Genomic DNA, 6,000 nt, shown 5'->3' with positions numbered 1-6,000 from the left:
CAAACTCCAACACGCCCACCCTTGCCTGGATGCGTCAGCTAGAGGAAAGCTACACTACAAGCCCAGCCGTTGCCCATGCTGGCTTGTGGTAAGTACGAGGAATTCTTCCAGGGCATCCCGCGAACCGATCCTTAATTGCCATGGTACAACTACCAAAACCATGCACCCACAGCCCACCATGTAGTGTATTTTAATTGGGTAATTACGACCAATGAAACATGGTCGGATGTCTCGAGCACGTAGCTCGTTCTGATACTAGAAAGGTCTAATACTGCAATTATCCCATCGACTGAGCTAGTGGTAATTAAGCATGGCTAAGCATATAGTTCTAGCTAGGTCACATAAGTAACATGAGCTAGTCAATTTATTACCCAAGGTTGACAAAGGACGGTTATCAAGTCAACATGGCACAAGCGAGCAGATAGGTAAACTCTGATCCCATGTAATTAGCAAAACATGCATATTTATTTGCAAACGGTAAAACATTTATAAATTAGGCTCAATATGCTCAAGGGGAATGTGTGACTTGCCTTGCTTCTTCAAAACAATCTTCTGAACTCTTTTCCTCACGACCGCGGGCTTCCGAAACGGCGGAAACTACACGCTGGCACGTAAAACGAGGAAAACACTAATAAAAACCAAGGAAACAGTACATAAAAAGTAAACAAACATGTAGAGCTCAATTTTAGATGAATTTTTCAAGTTGAATGGCTCAATTCGGAGTTCGAATGAATTAGATATGAATTTTAGAAGGTTTTGAGCCATGAAATGAATTTCTATAATTATTAATGATTTATGACGTAATTATTAATTATTTTCTCAAAGGAAATGGACTGTGCTGACGTCATCAAGGGGGAGGGGCGGCGCCGGCAAGCGGGCCCCACCGGTCAGCGGCACAAGGGCGCCGGTCCACCGTGGACTGGGACCACCGAGGCGGTCCACCGCCGGTCCACAGGAACTGACGGCCCAGATCGGCCCAAGCTGATCGGACGGCCACGGGCGGTGCGGCTGGGGCATGGCACGGCTCAAAGCTGGTCGGCCAAGTGATGGCGTTGGGCGGCGCGGCCACCTGCGGCGATGGCCGGTGACGGCGCGGGGAGCGGCGGCGCAGCGCGGCAAAGGGAGACGGCATCCGGCTGCCCGGCACAGCCGGCAGTGGCACGGGTGTAGAGCGCGGAGCGCGGCGGCGGCGACTCGGTCGGACGGCCACCGGCGGCGGCGCGTCGCGAGCAGGCCCGAGAGGTGGCCAACGAAGGGGAGGAAGGGACAGAGGGAGGGGAGTGCTCACCGAGCGGCACGACGACGAAGGGGCGGCCGACGGCAAGGAACGGCGGCGGCGGGGCTCCTCTGGAAGACGGCGCGACGGAGCTCCCGTGACGGGCGTCGCTCGGGAAGGGGCATACGGGCTCGGCCTCGGCCTCGATCGGCGACCGAGGGAGGTGGAGCTTCGGCGGATTTCCGGCAAAGAGGGCTAGCGGCCGAGGATCTGCCCGTCCTTGCGGAGTCGAGGGAGGCGATGGCGCGGGTCGGCGTGGACCGAAGCGGCGTTGCGACGCGGCTGGAGGTGGCAGTGGCGACGGAGAGAGGTGGTGCGCGTGGCGGCAACGTTCCGGAGGTGGAATGGGAAAATGGAGTAGGGGCCGGGGTGGAGATCGACACGGCGGTGCCGATGGTGGTGTCGGCGCGGCTCGGTGGTGGCTAGTGCGGTAGGAGGCGGCGGCTGGAGCACGCCGGTGAGTGGTGGGGAGAGGGAGCGCCGTGGGGAGGTGGTTCCGGCGACAAAATGGGGAAGCAGAGGGGATGCCGGGGTACAGAACGACGCGGCGAAGCCGCTGGTGGCGGTCGCGCGGAGCGGCGGCGGCAGGAGCAGCGATGGCGGCCAGCTGGAGGGTCGCCGGCGAGCGGCGGCGAGAGGTGCGATGGTGGCGGGGTGGTTTTCGTGCACGGGAGGGCTCAGGAGAGAGAGGGGAAAATGGAGAGGGGAGGTCGGGAGTGTTTTTATTAGGGGGGGGGGAAAGGTCGGACCGAGTCCGGGAGAGGCGGAGTCGTGGCGGCAACCGCCGGCGGCGTGGGCGGCATCGTGGGGTGTGGGTGGCGGTTTTGAAGGGGAGAGGTGGGCGATGAGGAGGACGTGGGGCCGCGGGGTCCCACGACCGACGGGCTCGCGCGCGGGGGTGGACGAGGAGGGCGGGAATGGCGGCGTCGTGAGGTGGCTCGGGCGGCCATTGCGGCGGTTGGAGCCGGAGGAAGGGGATGACAGGTGGGGCCTCGGGTCCCACCTGTCGGAGAGAGAAAGGGAGGGGAAAACGGGAGAGGGAAGAAAAACGGACTTGTGAAGGGGGAGCGAGTTGGGCCGACGGCCCGAGAAGGGAAAGGAGGGGAGGGAGGCGGCCTGGCCGGGGGGGAAGGGAGGAAGGAGAGGGTTGGGCCGAAAGCAGCCCAAAGGGAGAAGAGGGAAATTAACTTGTTTTCTTTTTATTTAAATTGATAAAATGAACTTTGTATGGTTAAAATTGTTTATTGAGCTCCGAAAATCACGGGAAATTTCATAGAGTATTTTAGGGAACAAAGAATATTATAAAATATTCTCGGCCAATGATTTTTAAAGGAAATTTTAATTTCCCCAATAATTTTACATGATTAAAATGCTTTAATTTTTATTTAATTTCTAGAAAATGCATTATTTAATGATTTTTAATCCCGACCGAAAATCGGGGCGTTACAGCTGCCGTCCTCACGCCCGGCCCCCGCCTCCGTCATCGTCGTCCTCCTAACTATCTCCTCCGTCGCCAGCCTCCTGCATCCGCCATCATCCCTACGCCGACGATGGCACGCATCGGACTCCGTCACTGGCCTCCCACCACGGTTGCCGTCTCCGCACCGGCGAGGGCGCGCCAACCCCTACCTCTCCTTGGCAAGCCGTGGCATCGTCGCTTCCGACCGGGAGGGCGGTGGATCTGGCCAATGGGTGCCGGATCCGGCCATCCCCATCGCCAGACCGAGGGTCGCCGTCCCCTGCGACTCCCGCCAGTGGAAGCACCAGATCCGGCCAAGGGAGGGCCGGATCTGTGCTCGACAGCGCCGGAACTGGACGCCATCGCCGAGGCCTCGCTCCCGTCGTCCGGTCTCTTTGGCGCCCCAACCGCCTTAGCCTGGCTTTGTCGGCAGCTAGGCGGGGGAGAGCAGGGGAATGGAGGGGGCGACACAGCTTGGTTCGCCGCCCGCGTAACGCTTGGGGCGGAGCGACCGGGGGCAAAAGAAGAGAGACCGTTTGTGCTGACAGTGTGTTGTAAGGGGAAGGGCTAATTAATGGGTGGGTGATCACCCACGGCGATTGGGCTCCCTCGTCCACCTAACGCGCACACGCGTCCCCCTTGCTCCCCTTCCTACCGCACCATGAATTGCAAACCATTTAATAAAACAAGTTAGAAAAAAAAGGAAATAGAAAAAAAAAATCTAATACCCTTAAAATATATTAATGTGTATAGATTTTATACTTGTAAATATATAGAGTAAACTTCGTATGTATAAACTTTATATATAGAAATATTCTATATAAATGATATTTTAATTTGAATTTAAATCGGGTATATAAACTGTTGGTAAATAAATTTTAGATGTGTAAACATTAGGTATATAAACTTAACTGAAAAGAAAAACTATATCTCTTCTATACTATTATAAAAATGAAGATGTTTCCGCTAAAATTTTGGTACGTCATCTGTAGGGATGGCAGTTTTGCCCATTTACCCGTTTACCCGCGGGTAAAAACCCTAATAGAGCTGGGTTTGTTCTCTATTTAGTACCCATGGGTATTTTTTTTAGGTCAAAACATGTACCCAACGGGCACACGGGCACGGGCATGGGTAGTCACTACCCATGCCCGCTTCGCCCGTTTACCCGCGAAACCAACTGACATGTGGGCCCTTAGTCAACTTAGTATAAAAACCACCGTCTAAAATCTTTAGGGTTTCTCTCCCTCCGGCCTCCTCCCACTCCCACTCCCAGCCGCCTCTCCTCCCACTCCCAGTCCCAGCCGCCTCCCAGCCTCGACTCCTCCTCCCAGCCGCCTCGGTCTCCGCCGGCGCCCCCACTCCCGCCGCCGGCTGCCGGGAAGTCGCTGCCGTGAGGGGACGGGAGAGGACGGGAGGGGCTTTGCCTCACGGCCGCAGGAGGGGACGGGAGGGGCTTTGCCTCCGGGAGGGGCTTCACCCCTGCGTCGAGCACCCCTCCGGCCGGTCGTCCTCCATCCAGGCCCCCTCCGTTTGCGGCCGCCGTCGCCGCTGCTTCCTGCCTCCACTGCGCCTAGCCGTGGAGGTCCCCCCCTCTGCCTGGTCGCCGCCGTCTCCGGTCGCCGCCGCCTCCGGTCCTCCGCAAGGTATTCCCCTTCTACTCCCCTTCTCTCCTCTAGATCTAGGTATCTATTTTTTTCGATCTAGTCTCTCCTGATTTTGATCTATTATTTGTGATTTGATTGCTAGTGATTTGAACTAATGGCAACTCCAGCAAGCAGCAGCAAGCATACAAATACTCCGGCGAGTAGCAGCCGGCGTGCTACTCCTCCGGTCAGCAGCAGCCAGCCTGACCGTGAGCAAGCCTCACAAACTGCTCCTCCTGTTGGTGTGGATGCATCTGCAGAACATGCTGAACAGGAAGAAGAAGAAGAAACTTTGGCTGACAAGCATGGTACAAAGAGGAAACTCACTTCTGTTGTTTGGGATGAGTTCACAAGAGTGAAGGTCAAAGGGGTTGATAAGGCAAAGTGCTCGTGGTGCGGCAAGCTTCTTTCAGGTGAAACTAGAAATGGTACTAAGCATTTGCATGCACATTTAAAAACATGCGTCTATAAAAAGAGGGAGGGAGGGAAAGTGCAGTCATCTCTGAGATTTGGAACAAATGAACAAGGGCATGTAGTTGTGGAAAACTATGTCTTTGATCAGGAAGTAGCTAGGAAAGCCCTTTTTTGCATGATTGTATTGCATGAGTACCCTCTGTCCATTGTTGATCATTATGGCTTCCGAAAATTTGTGAGTGCATTGCAACCCTTGTTCAAAATGATCACCCGGAACACAATTAGAAAAGATATTATGACATATTATGAGATGGAGAAAAGCAAAGGTCGTTTTTTCATACAAAAGATGAATTGTCGTGTTGCTATTACAACTGATCTTTGGACAGCCCAAAACCAAAAAAGGGGTTATATGGCAGTCACTGGACATTTTATTGATGATTCCTGGAGGCTTAGAAGTTGCATATTGAGGTTATTTTCCATCACTTGCTTTGTATTTGTCGTAGTTTATGCATAGTTTTCTTTCAATTAACTTGCTGAAATGATATATTACCTGTGTAGGTTTATATATGTGCCATGTCCTCATACGGCTGTTGCTATTACCGATGTTCTGTATGACTGCCTCCAGAGCTGGGATATTGATTGTAGGATATCAGCAATGACACTTGACAATTGTACCACAAATGATAGTCTTGTCGACAAAATGACCACCAAGATTGGGGTACGTAATCTTTTGCTAGAAGGGAAGATGTTGCATATGAGATGTTGTGCACACATCCTTAATCTGATTGTCAAAGATGGGATGGATGTGATTGGTGATCAAATTGTTGCCATCTGGGACAGTGTTGCTTATTGGCTTGCTACACCAAAGAGGTATGAGAAATTTGAGAAAGCAGCTCAACATGAAAAGGTTGAATTAACTAAAAAGTTGTGTCTTGATTGCAAAACTAGATGGAATTCCACCTATGAAATGCTTATTGTTGCCATACCATATAGGAAAGTTTTTGATCGCTTAGAGAAAGTACATAAGTATACTGCTCCACTTGGTAGTGATTGGGACTTTGCCTAAGCTGTTTGTGATAGATTGCAAATATTTGCCTCCCTCACTGAGTTATTTTCTGGAACTAAGTATGTCACAGCTAATTTATGCTTCCCGAAAATATGTGAAATTAAGCTTAAAATTAGAACTTGGCAACAATCTGAAGATGAGT

The sequence above is a fragment of the Oryza glaberrima genome, chromosome 9, assembly GCF_000147395.1.
Source record: "Oryza glaberrima chromosome 9, OglaRS2, whole genome shotgun sequence".
Taxonomy (NCBI): Eukaryota; Viridiplantae; Streptophyta; class Magnoliopsida; order Poales; family Poaceae; genus Oryza; species Oryza glaberrima.
Note: the sequence above shows the minus strand (reverse complement) of the source record.